The sequence below is a fragment of the Carassius auratus genome, unplaced genomic scaffold, assembly GCF_003368295.1.
Source record: "Carassius auratus strain Wakin unplaced genomic scaffold, ASM336829v1 scaf_tig00039420, whole genome shotgun sequence".
Lineage (NCBI taxonomy): Eukaryota > Metazoa > Chordata > Actinopteri > Cypriniformes > Cyprinidae > Carassius > Carassius auratus.
This window is the reverse complement of record NW_020526514.1, coordinates 56,573-70,809: the sequence shown is the minus strand read 5'-3', so window position 1 is coordinate 70,809 and position 14,237 is coordinate 56,573.

Here is a 14,237-nt window from a genome sequence, read left to right as displayed (position 1 = left end):
TAGTGTGCAAGCAGTCAAAAATGGAGCTGAAAGCATGGTCAAATTAACTAAACTATTCAATAAATACTTGCAAAGGCAGTCAACTTGCTTAATAGAAAGACAGTCCTTAAGTAACCAACGTTTATTTTGCTCAAGAACACAACCTAACTCCCATAACTTCTGAAAGTTATTCACACTCTCTCTCACATGAACATGAATGTCATGCACAAGACCAGACCCTCACTTCTGCAGTGCACATGAAACGTGAAGCTTCAAACACATCGATAATATCATTCCATCACTGCTGAAAGGAAGCGGGGAGGGAAAAAAGCACATTCATCAAGGGTCGAAAAAGTGTAAATGGAGGCGGTCCTCATTCAGCCTTCACCCTGAAATGGGATCCTGCTTTATCAAAATGAAACGGCTGCCAAGATTGGGAAAGTAACAATTGCATTCATGGACTCTCTTCTTCACCAAAAGAGCTAATTAAGGGCTGGCAATTTTAGCGTCGCACATTCAGACTCTTTAATTGAAAAGAAAATAAATACGACCAGGAAGGAGAACGTAAGTGACGGTGGAAGGAAGGGTGAATTCAGTTACGAAGGCAGATGGCAACAAATAGCTGAGAATTATAAAGCATTGTGCGCACTGATGACTTAAGGGCCCTCTCCGTACGGTATCAAAAAGCCAATTGAACCTTTTTGAGCTCCAATCTGGCAGAAGTTCAACTTTAATTGAAAAGTTTTCTGTAATTCTGGTTTTCAAAGACGTGCGAAGAAAGAACTGTGAAGCCGGTTATGGGCCTCCTTTCTAATGAACGGCAGAATGTTTTCGCCCCATCTTTTTTGGCTCAGTCTCGACTCTGTAATTGTTTGATCATTCATCTCGGAGGTCTAATTTACCCCCCGTTGGGTGGGCTGTATGTTGCTCTGTGTTTTCCGCTGACTCTGATATGAACAAGCAGAGAGTTGGCTGGGCTCTGTAGGTGGGCGTCTATTTAAACAAGTAACAGTTTGCATTTCATCCATGTTAACCCTTTAGGCAATCGCCATTTATATGCTAAACTTACAGAGAGTTAGAGGCGGCAGTTTGACAAAGTTTGGAAAACATGGTTTGTCTTTGCACAAAGGCTCATTTCCAAGGAAAATCATCAAATTTTACTTCCTTTAATGCTGATCTTCTCCAACGAAATACAAAAGGAGATTTAAAAGAATAACTGAGCATCTGTTTCCTCTACAAGAAACAGAAAAGAATTGGGGGATATAATCATTTCACTCCTAAAATAAGATTCTTTATTGGCATGGATGGTTCCATGGAGAACTTTTAACATCCATAGAACCTTTCCATTGAATAAAAGATGTTTTTAATGTGGGGGATAAAACAAGTTATTTGGGGAGCCAGTAGCTCTTCGAAAAAAAAATCCACTTTTGGAACCTTTATTTTTAAGAGTGTACGTAATTACTTGAATAACGCGTAATTCTTCAGAAGACTTATGAGAAATAAAACACAAGATGCATGGACTAATTTTGGGATAGTTTTGTGCCTTTTGGAGATTTTTTCTGTATAAGTCTCAATCCAATTTAAGTTGCTTTGACATTCTGCCTGAAATGTGATTGTGTTGCACTGAAGAAAGTAAATAATTCCGGATCAGAACAACATTAATTCCTTTTTTGGGGAGAATAGTTCCATTTAAAACAAAATAAAAAACTCTTTTTTTTTTCTTCAATAAAATGTCATCATATGACAGTGATTAACTGCAAGTTTGGTTTTAGGATTCAATGTTGACATTTCACATTCTAAAATAACTGGAGAACCCTGCTGTTCATTTTCTTTTACCTGTCAATCAAACTATCAGAAATAGGCCACACCCACATTTCCCTTTTGTCTGAACCACAGGAGGCCTATTAAAGTGAACTGAAGGATACATCATACACTCAAATCACATTCAACTCTACTGTTAACACAATTTACATCCATTGGTTTTTCTCTGATTTAACGGCGAAATTGAGTGTACCACAGACTGAGGGCATTTCCTCAGACGGTTCAGTTTGTTAACGATTCCACATGAAAGCCCCAAATCAACTCTGCACACTGACATTTCTAAGCAAAGATTAGTACAACTAGATTTTCACATTGCATATATCTATGTACAAATTTAAACAGCAAGCACCAAACACGGAGGGATCAAAGCAGCCCTTTCCTGGCAGATGGGTAAAATCACTCAGCCAATGTAACAGCTGCCTTTTCCTCTAAAGTACTGATTGCTTCAGTAGTTGAGTTTTCAGCAGTCTGCAATAATGAGAGCATCTCATCAGCTATGTACTTGTCAAAATAGCACTGTGTTATCTGGAATTGACATTATAGAGCAATACAGAGAACATTTCAACAGCTTATGACTGAATAAAACGTAATATAATGTAAACTCCTAAAACAGGCCTTGCTGTTAATTCAAGGGCGTTCAGTAAATGCATGAAAAACATGAAGGCAAGAATAAATAATATGATAAATGCATTTAAAATAAATTACCCTTAGGTAAGACGTTATAGTCAAAACTTGCTTTTCATGAGCAATGGTACATTTTTGGCCAATTTCTTTAGAGTATTTTGCTTATAGTCTTATGTCAGACTGATGGAAAGGAAACATCCAAAATTTACGTTTAAGTATTTATTTTATTACACTATCTATTCATTTCAATTGCGATACATTTGTTTAAAGGGCAATTGGTTTTCTCCACTACAGCAGAACTTACATCCACCAAACCTAACATTTTTATTCCTATCTATATATTGAAAGATAGTACAGAGAGGTTTGTTCCTATATAACTTGGTCTGGTTTATATATAATTTTATAACAAAAACATGGTGATTTTTTTCTGCTTATCGATGGTATTTTCAGATGGAGTGATGAAAACAGATAATCAAAATAACTCTTTTGTCAACAAAATAAAATAAGAATTTTGAACTTGGCTTTATCCAATGCTCAGATTTATCTTCTGGAGATTAATTCCAATTAGTGCATATTTAGTTGCATAATGAATCATTTGAATATTTAAACATATTGTTTTAGAAAACTTCCATCAACAGGGGGAAGTATGGGATATCTATAATTTAAACTTTACCCTATCAACTTATGCTGTCTTGCCTGAGATTATTTTTTTGAATATTTTCTTAAAATAATATAAAATTCTAACCAGAAAAACATGATTTAACTCATTCAAACATGCAGCTTCTAGTTCCTCGTTTTCTGCAGTATATATATGCCTGCGATCTCAGAGAAAATGACGTGCTTGTGTGGCTGGATGTTGAGCTGAAATGTCCTCTCAGGAGGCTTTTCTGTGAGCATCAGGCTGCGTTTGTGATGTGACACTGTATTTTCCTCTCAGACAGACATTATGCAGCGCGTGTGGAGGAACTGGGCAGATTTTCCCATGAGTCTCTTTCACACAGCTCTTCCCATTAGAGCCGAGAAGATGAATTCTGAACTCAGTGGAAATGTAATGGGAAGATTCAGTTAATGGAAGTACCGTGCTGGGAATAGACACACGTTCACACACACAGAGATGTGTTTGGCTTTACTATGAACCTGATCATGTGTAAAGTTTCAGTATAAAACCTTTTGAAGGAGTCACGTCATGGAAAACAATGGCCAATCTGTCACAGTATAAGAGTTTATAAGCTGGACCACCCAAAAATAAGTGCATGTGAACAAATACAGTGATTTTATTAAGGTCAAAATATCAAAGCATGATGCATCATGGGAAACACAACCCTGAGTGCCCTATTCGTTTAAGAAAACAATGCAGAAAGCAGTATGATAAAAGACAGAGCTGAAATGTATTAAAAATAATAAATCAATTTCCCAGCAAGTGATATGACTAGGTTTGGGGTCTTTTTGATTTGTTACTGCTCACCAAGACTGCATTTATTTGATCACAAATACGGTACAAACTGTAATATTGTGAAAATATTGCATTATATTAAAACATAATTTATTGCTGTGATCAAAGCTGAGTTTTCAGCCACTGATCAGTGTCACATGATCCTTCAGATCTGATGCACAACAAATATTCTTAATATTATTATTGATTAATAATTATGAATGATTATTATTGATTATTAATGATTAAAACAGTTGTGTTGCTTCATATTTTTGTGGAAACTATGATACATCTATTGTTTTCTTTTCAAGTTTTTCTGTTGAATGGAAAGTTCAATTTTTTTTTTTTTTAGTTTGAAGTAGAAATCTTTTGTAGCATAATATATGTCTTTACAGTCACTTTGATTCAATTCATCTGTGTTTGCCGAAAAAAAAAAATAAATAAAAAAAAATATATATATATATATTCATCACCTTTTGATTTAATGTTTTAAATGTAAGCAATTAAGAAAATTTCAATTAATTGCACTCCCTTGTCCCTCGTACCAAACTGCATAGCAACTAAGACGTTTAAGAAAAGTAAAAATAGTCCAGTTGATGTCAGTGGTTCAAGTGTAATGTCATGAAGCAATGAGAATACCTTTTATGCGCAAAGAAAACAAAAATAACTTTATTTTTAACAGAAATGTCTTCTCTTCTATCTGATTTAATAACAAATATCTTGATTTGTGTTCCAAAGATGAACAAAGGTCTTGCTTTGGAACACATGAGGGTGAGTAATTAATGACAGAATTGTTTTTTCTTCATTTTTGGGTGAACTATACTAACCGATAAAACTGTCGGTGAAAAACAAATTGAACAGGCATCAATCTATTTGGAAAGATAAACTATTCTAACATCCCCTTGATGAGCATGATGTGGCTCAACCTGAAGATGAACTGTGGCTGGAACAAAAGGGTGTGTGTGTGTCCCAGAGGGGCGTCCCTGTGACAGTAAACCTGATGTGTTCCTCTTTCAGAAGAGTGAAGGAGGTCTGGGCCTCAACCTGAGGTTATTGATCCTTCACCAGTTCATTTCAACTTAATTGTGCTTGAAATAAGGTGCACACGCGCGCACGCACGCACACACACACACACACACACACACACACACACGTCTACCTTCAAGAGAAACCTTGATGGATGGACTGATTGATTGATTGACTGATTGATTGATTTTAATGCTGTTATTTTATCTGTTTATTCATTCATTCATTCAGTACAAACAGAAATGTGTGGAGCAATTGCAGATATTCTATCAAGGAAATTAATGCAATTTAGGCAAAAAAATTACTAAATAAATAAAAACTAAAAGAACATCCTGACAAGACAAGCACACAACCATTCACAGAAGCCTGGAGTTAAATGAACAAACAGTGTCCACGCAGAAAAGGGGAAATATTACTTACCCGGACATTTTTATTGCATTTTATTTTCTTATTAGACATTATTTCTGAGTTTCAGTTTCTATATAAACAAAGTGGATGTTCCAAAAAGGACAAAAAAGTACCATAAAAGTGGAACTAGAGGAAGTTTGTTACAGAGAACTAAACTAACTATTTTAAATGAATATATATTGTGATTTCCCTCAAAGCTTTATGGCTTCAACTTGGAAATATAATGCACTAAATGTTTTAGCGTAAATCACTCGTTCTTTAAGGTGTATGAAAAACATCTAATTTGTGTTAACAAGAAGAAATACAGGGCTGCATCAACAAGATGGTTGATAAACGACAGTATCATACTGTTAAACAAAACTAAAACATAAAAATAGTTTACGAAGACAGAAATACAGCTTAAATAACATGAAATAGGAAAATTACACTTATAAAAATAATAATAAAATGTATTATTAAAATTAAAGCTTTATATAAATATAAAAACGAACATAAATTACAAACTTTACACTACTAAAAATAAAATGAACTAAAAATATGAAAATAAAAAGCTAATTCAGACTATGAATAAATACTATAATGTTATATATATAATACTATACATATCACTGGTAAATGATGGCCAAACAGAAGCACATACAGAGAAAACAAATTAATTAATTATATATTGATTGATTGATTACATAGAGAATCGTACTAAAGCATCAATTAAAAACACAGAATAAATAATATGAATTGTAAACACTTACTGAAGTTTGTGCCGTTTGTGTATTCCCTCCAAAATGATGTCACTTCCTGGTTCATGATGTCACTGAGGAACTTGAAAGAAAGAAAGAAAGAAAGAAAGAAAGAAAGAAAGAAAGAAAGAAAGAAAGAAAGAAAGAAAGAAAGAAAGATTGAGGACACATGAAAACCCTAAAAGAAATGGCACAAATTAGAAAAATATTCTCCAGAAAAGACTTTTTTGATTTTTTTTTTTTTTTTGAATGAAAGTCAGAGTAATTTGAATTTGCACTCAAAAGTTGTCCACAGAAAATGTCAAAATCTTTTATTTTCTAAGAGCTACAGTATAACTGCAAATCAGTGCTGATGTGAAAAAAAAAAATAATAAAGTTTGACCAGAAAAAAAAAGTATTATTTAGATGTTACTGTATGAATATGATATTAAATCATGGCCCTTCTGTCCACACATAACCAAACATAGCAATCGCTTGCCAGGGGCCACATATACCGCAATAACAGTCATAAATAAGTCAAAGCGTATAATAGGGAAATGTGAACACACACTTACACACACGAGGGGAAAGATTTAATTTGCATGGCAGATTAGGGGTCTTGTGGTGAGTCAGTGCCGCAGGCCGTCCTCTGAACTAATAGGATCTAGTCTTCTACAATATGTTAAAACAAGTGAGTTAAACCAAATACAATCTCACAATGTTTGACTGGTATCCCTGCGCCTCTGGAGACACACACACACACACACACTGTAATGCCTGAGGCACACACACACAGCACTAGATGAATGTGAGAAAGGAGAAGGAAAGACAGAGAGAAAGGGAAGACACACAAGACTGATTAACAACAGAGAAAGGTCACATTTCAATATTTTTGAACATTTGTCACATTTCTGATCCAGTTTGACAGGACAGAGTCAGAGTCATGCATATTCACAAGACTCCAGATTGTGTGCTGAAGTTACAATTGATTTATTTATGATGATTGCTTGCTTAAAATATCGTGTTCATCCTTAAAATGTATTTGGACTTTTTAGAAGTAAAAAAATATCATTGCATTGGGTTTCTGACACTTCTTTACTATTTTTTGCTCCATATATTTTAATGAACTGGTGTTTGGTGGATGTTTTAACCCCTGAACTTATTGTTTTATTATTTTAAACCTAACTAGCTTCTTTTTGTGAAACATTCTCAGCAATGTTCTGGCAAGGTGTGTGTGTGTGTGTGTGTGTGTGTGTGCGTGTGTGTTTGTGTGTGTGAGTGTGTGTGTGTGCATGAAATCATGTGAACCAGTTTTTAATGTTTAATCTCTACAGTGACCCGTGACTTTAACACACACACACACACACACATCTCTGGCTCTTACAGTAGATGGCTAGGATTTAATTTGTAAAAACACCTTCCTCTGAATCTCCACAGCAGGAAGTAATTAGCGAGTTTTCTTTGGCTAGCCGCTAATGCTGCAGGATCTCTGTGGGGCCTCCCTTTCAAAACCAACCCAAAAATCCCTCTCAGAGGATTTAGCCATTTATGTAACGCTCCAATTATCAAAGTTTTCTGACCAGCCTGTGTTTATATGACTCATAAAGATCTGGCACAGAGAAAGGAATAACACCAGCCTCCACACACACACTCACACACACACACACACACACACACACGACAACTGCTTTATGCACCACTGCGTTGCTTTTGTAGTAGTAGAGAAAGCTAAAAATGTTAGGAAAGGCCAGGCTAACAAAGCTTAAAACAGACAAACGGAGACAGAGAGGAAAGGAGACGACCGTAGAAAACGCTTCAATTATAAACTGTTATAAAAAGTTTATTCACTTTAATTTTGAATTTTTCACACCCAACTCATAACTATACAGTTGTTTGATATGTGTGTGTATACACTGTCACATTTATAATTTTGTGTTTTGGAACGTTTCCGTTCATTTTTGAGTGAACTGTTCCTTTAAATCTAATGAAAATTGGCCTGTGTTTAGTAAATGATAATAAAGTGTGTGTGTGAGTGTGTAACACCTGATACACCTGCTGTGACTTTAGAAACACCGGACATTCGGCAGTTCCCCAAAGAGACATGAGTTACAAAGCCCTGTGTGTGTGTGTGTGTGTGTGTGTGTGTGTGTGTGTGTGTGTGTGTGTGTGTGTGTGTGTGTGTGTGTGTGTGTGTGTGTGTGTGCGTGTGTGTGTGTGTGTGTGTGTGCGTGTGTGTGTGTGTGTGTGTGTGTGTGTGCGTGTGTGTGTGTGTCTACCTGTTTCTGGGTGGTCTAAGATCTCCACTTCTTTGTGTCGTGTAGACTTCAGACTCTCTAAAGCTGAATATGAGAGGTTCTCCATTACCTGTAAGACACATGAGCTACAGATATCTCCCTCCATCTCTCTTCCTTCTCATTTCCATCTCTCTCACTTGTTTTAAATTTAGTTTAATTTATTTGTTTGCAGGAGCAATGCACATAAAACACTGTTCAACTTATAGAAATATAGAAATATTTGTTTTCTTCTTCTTCTTCTTCTTCTTCTTTAAATAAGGAACATTTAAATTGCATGTTCATTGAATTATAGAAGATGTTTTTGTACACTATGGAATTTTTTATGTTATCCTCTTTTATAGGATGCTTTAGATAAAATCATCTATTAAATGCATAAATAAATATATACTGTAAAAAAAAAATAAAGTAAAATGAATAAAATATTATTGTGGTACATTATACAAGAAAATAGTATTTTAAAAATCCTACTACAAAATTAAATGTGTTACTCACCATTTTCTCTTAATTATTTTGTGAAATGTACTAACAATGCTGATGTTTTTTTGTCTACCCTAAACAGTGTTGTACAGTATTTTTCTTTTAATTGAATGTTTATTCTTTTTAAACAGTAAACTGAATGTACTTAAAAACATATTGATAATGTAACTTATGTGTGAGGATAAAAAAAAAAAAATCCACCTTAATTCATTATTAAATATTAGCATAAATTCAGCAGGGGACATGTTTGCGTTTTATTGGGGAAAGCGTGACCTCAACTGGCCACTGTGTGAACTGCATCCTCGTCAGATGTGGAGTATGTATGTTTCTGTGTGCTTCTTATTCTATGTGCACACAAAACATATGAAAGTGATAAAGCGACGTTTGTCCTGTCTCAGATCGTGGCATGTTTTACAGAGGAACCCAAAGGCCTCAGCTGGAGCCGAATGGAGCCATATGGCAGCGTCCCTGGACAGATCGAATCAGCTGGTGTGTGTGTGTGTGTGTGTTCAGACCCTCCTCCAGCCTGAGTCTTTCATATAAAGGATGAATGGGCCCTCTTTTCTGAAGGGCCTTTTCCTGAGAGCCGTTTAGTGTTTTAATGACTCCTCTGAGGGACACAAACAGGGGGAGTGTTAAATCTCCTAAACCTGTTTGCTTGACTCTTCTCAGCTTGTCGTTGGGATTTTCGGCAGGAAGTTTCACTCCTAATCTGCTGACGTGAGTGGATTCGCTTTGTGTGCTCAAGACAACAAAATATTGGAAGCTGGAGTCACAAACCCTGAAGTGTCGAAAGTGAAGGACCACAGCGAGAGAGGGATGTGTGCGTTTAATCAGACTCACACATCTTCACAGTGATCACTGTCAGCCTCGTTTAAGAGCAGACACCTGTCTGTCTGCAAACACATTTAAATAAGACTAAATAACATTTAGTTCGAAACACATGCACCTGTGCAGCAAATCATGACTTAATGAGTGTAAATGAACCTGTTCACAATCCAGTGCCATAAAAAGCTATGTTTGCTTGCATGCATGCTTTTTTTGCATATTAAATTTGTAAAAAGGAAGTCTAAGAACATGTGACTAAGACTTTTTTTATTTAACTGGTTTATTGGACAATACGGTCCCATTAGTTAACGTTGATGCATTTAATAACATCAGCTAATAACAAGCAATACATTAGTATTTATTAATCTTTGTTCATTTTAGTTAAAACACTGTAAAAAAATACTTTTCATACATTATTGGAGTATATCTTACATGAACATTATATTTCAGTGTTTTTACTTTAAAACTGCACATTTAATTCAATGTTACTTTCCTTTTATTTGCATGTATTTATTTACACAATGCACTAATGCACTAGACATTTCTGAGTGAAAAACTTTCACAGTCTACATTAAAATAGATAAGCTTCGTACTGTATATATACAGTTCATCATTGTGTTTTTAACATAGTGACAAATTAATTAAATTGCATTCGTTTATGTTTTTTATTAATTATATATAGTGTAAATTTCTCTTTGCAAGTTAGAAGTTCTGTCACATTTGGGAGTTATATTGTGTTTGTGCTTTAAAAAGAAAAGAAATCAAAAGAAAACATAAGATTAAAATAACAGGTAATTTTTCTCTGCATATGTCGATTTTTAAAATATAGCAATACTGTTTTTTGTATTATGTCTTGTCGACTGTAGTGAAAGGAATCAAATTCGATTTTCCTTGTAACTTCACACACAGCACTTGCACTTACGATAATAAATGACTTCTAAATAAATAAATGAATAAAAAAGCATAAATTAATTCAGAAATATAATTCCAGAAATAACATCATCAGCTGAGGACGCACAAGGAAAATTCAGTGAACCTTAAAAAACAAGAAATGTACAGCATTGCAGTATCGCTGTGAGAACATGCAAACACACTGTGAATGTTTGTCTCAGACACACACACACACACACACACTGATGAGGACAGATGCTTTGGCAGTTGTTGACAGAATTCATTCGTGTCTGTGTGATTACTGGACTATCACGCTGTACACGCATCACTGTGTATGAATTAATGAGAGAGACTGCCGCCACAGAGACAGTGTGTGTGTGTGTGTGTGTGTGTGTGTGTGTGTGTGTGTGTGTGTGTGTGTGTGTGTGTGTGTGTGTGTGTGTGTGTGTGTGTGTGTGTGTGTGTAACACTGCACGTCAGTCTTATATGTGCACAAGTTACACATATCCAAACTTATTTAGATTGAAGCACACAGCTCGGATTATTGCGGGCATCTTTGCAGCACTGAGATGAGTTAGATTAGAGCATGTCTGTTTCAGATGAGGTGAACTGAGCAGATTGTGAAGGCAGTGAGTGAAGCATTGAGGTGTGTTGGTTTAAACTGCTGGCACTAATTAAACCAGCATTAATCTGTCATTAACCCAAAGATCAGAGTCATTAGCCACTGTGTGCTGGACCTTCATAGTTCACATGTCACACAGTCACACTTGCATAATCACAATAGCCCAGTAGTGTTTTTGACTCACTGAGATACTGTTATATTTTTTATTAATATGTTGCATTCATTTTTTAATGTATAATTTATATATTTTTATTTTAGTTAAAATTCTGTCCGTTGTTTTATATATCTGTACAGGTTTTATTGTATTTTTATTTTCAAGAATATCATTTTTTTTTTTTTTTTGATGGTTTTTTTTTTTTTTTAGCAAAACATATCTACAGTATATTGAAATATATTTCAGTATATTTAAAAATTGTAAAAAATAAAAAATAAATGCTATAACATATCAATTATTAAGGATTTATGGTATATAAATATTCTTAATAAAAAAGTGATAATTACATATACACATAATAAACCTGAATATATTGAGAACATTTTGGTTGCATTTATATATTAGCATATTATATTGGCCCACTTTAAAACAAATTTTCTCACTCAATTTCTCAATTTATTCCTTATAATGTGACAATATTCCTTAATATGTTTGATACACTTTAGTTACTTTGTTCTTGACAATAATGGTGGAGATATTCAATAGTTATTTGTAGACAAAGCTTTGAGGCATGTGTCTACACAGAAGCTACTTTACTTGTACATTTCTGGAGTACAAAGTGTGACCTATATTTGTTTATTTAAAAAAAGAAAGAAAACATGAGAAATCACAGTGGAGCCTGCTAATGACCTTTGACCTTTGCTTGTTGGAGGACACAGGTTCACATCAGAGCAGAATGAGATGTAAAAGTTAAAGCTGAGTTAACTTAGTCAGATCACTCTCTTTAATCTCATTACAAACAATATTAAATAGAGATATTAAAGGGATCTCGGTTGTGATTTGTCCTGTGTGTGTTTGCATTCTCATATTTCTTCATCTTTATCAATCACAGATAAACACATTGATTGATCAGAGGCTGTGCTGGAGTCACACATGCTCTGACTGCTCTCATTGATTTACACTAACAAAACACTCCTGTTTTAAACCTGTCTGATGCCTGAGGGCTCTTGTTCACACACTTTTAAATGTCAAAATGTTTTGTGCTACTGAACTGCTCTCAAGTGCCATTTACCCAGCAGCCCTGAAAGACACAGAGAGAGAGAGAGAGAGAGAGAGGGGGAGAGAGAGAGACACACACACAGAGAGAGAGAGAGAGAGAGAGAGAGAGAGAGAGTCATGTGAACAGCATAATCCACTTCACAGCCACAACTAAACACTGTCAAAAAAAAAAAAAAAGAAAGAAAAAGGAATAGTTTATTCACTTTTGCAAAATAAACTGCAGATTAAAAGAGTTTTTATGCATGTTGGTTGCTTGGCAAAATTATTATTTATATTGTTTACTGTTTTGTTAATTTTCTTATTTAACTAGCTTGCGTTTGAGAAAATCACTTAATCAGGAAGATTAATTAGTTGAACAGAAATAATTTCATTCATAAATAAATATGCATTGTCATTATTGAGTTTTTTCCTTTTCCTTTTTTTTTTTTTTTTTTTTTTTTGTCAAGTTACTCTGATTGCATTAATATTTAATTAAATTATAAAGTCTTGTAGGATTTATGTCAGATGTGATTTTGCTAAATAAGATATTGATTTTGATTAAACACTTAGGGCTGAAATGCAGCTTGCATTCTGATTACAGATCAAAACTTAAAAAGAAAGAAAAGAAAGTAATGTGTTATAAAAAAAAAAGTTATGTGGTATAATTATATATTATTGTATTTTAGCATTTCTTGTCCTGAAGATTTCACTTAATTATTAAATAAACACTAAGGGATGGATCTCAAAAAACCTGTCAGAAACATATATATGCAACAATCACAAGAAATAAAATATACAAAAAAGCTTAATAAAATTAAACCTAATATTTCCATGAAAAATAATACTTTTAATTTTCACAATTCTCATTACAATAATAATTATTATTATTAAAATAACTACAAAAATTCGTACTAATGTTATAAAAATATGTTTTATTTAATGTATAAAACTTAAATTTAAAAGAATAAATCATTAGATAATAAAATAAATCAAAACGAAACCAATCAGTTCCAAAAAAATTGCAAAAAGTTTTATTGTCATGAAAATGATATTGCAAATAAGATTTATTTTATTCTAATATATATACATAACTTGGCCATGTTTTTGAGAGACTCGCCCAGATGTCTGAGTAAAAGGTGGTTCAGAAAAGTTTCTTTTGTAGGTTTTAAAGCATGTTAAAGTCTGTAAACTGACCCCAGAGCTGCTTGAATCCCTGCTTGAATAAACCTGCACCGAACACATCATTAGACACTTCACACAGACAACCAATGCCACTTTAATTACACAGCACTGTCCGGAGGAGGGTTTGTGTTCCAGCGTCAAACACTCGCTCAAAACCTCTTTATATGAGAAAGACAAAGAGACAGAGACTGAGAGAGAGAGAGAGAGAGAGAGTCACAGTGAGCTCTGTAGATGAAACCAATCACTGATTTAATGAGCAGGACACTTGCTTGAGTTCCTCTTCATCATCAGAGTCACAAAGCACAGGACTGTGTCCAAAAAAAGAGAAAAGAAAAAACAGTTTGAGGTGAAAACTAACCATTTAAAAACTCCATGTGCTCATGCATGCATACTGTAGAATCCAAGATTATTTCTTGCTTGGTTAGTCCATATCCACTGGCCTCGTACACAAAGGCAGAGTAATGTTGTCATTAGTTCTGCTTCTCCGGTGGCCAAAAGCTGAATCGGAGCGGCATCCGGACCGCAGCGGCTCTGAGCGAGTGCTGTCTGAAGATAAAAACACATCATATGAGCTGAAGACGCTTAGGGGCAGTTAATCAGAAATATGAAAATGAAGCAAGCACCTGTGACATTGATCAGAGCAAAGAGAGAGTCCTGTGAGCGGATCAACACAACCAGGAGCAAAGCTGGGATTCTGTTGGACATGAGGGATAAAAAGCTAAAAAACAAACGAAGAAAGTAGTTA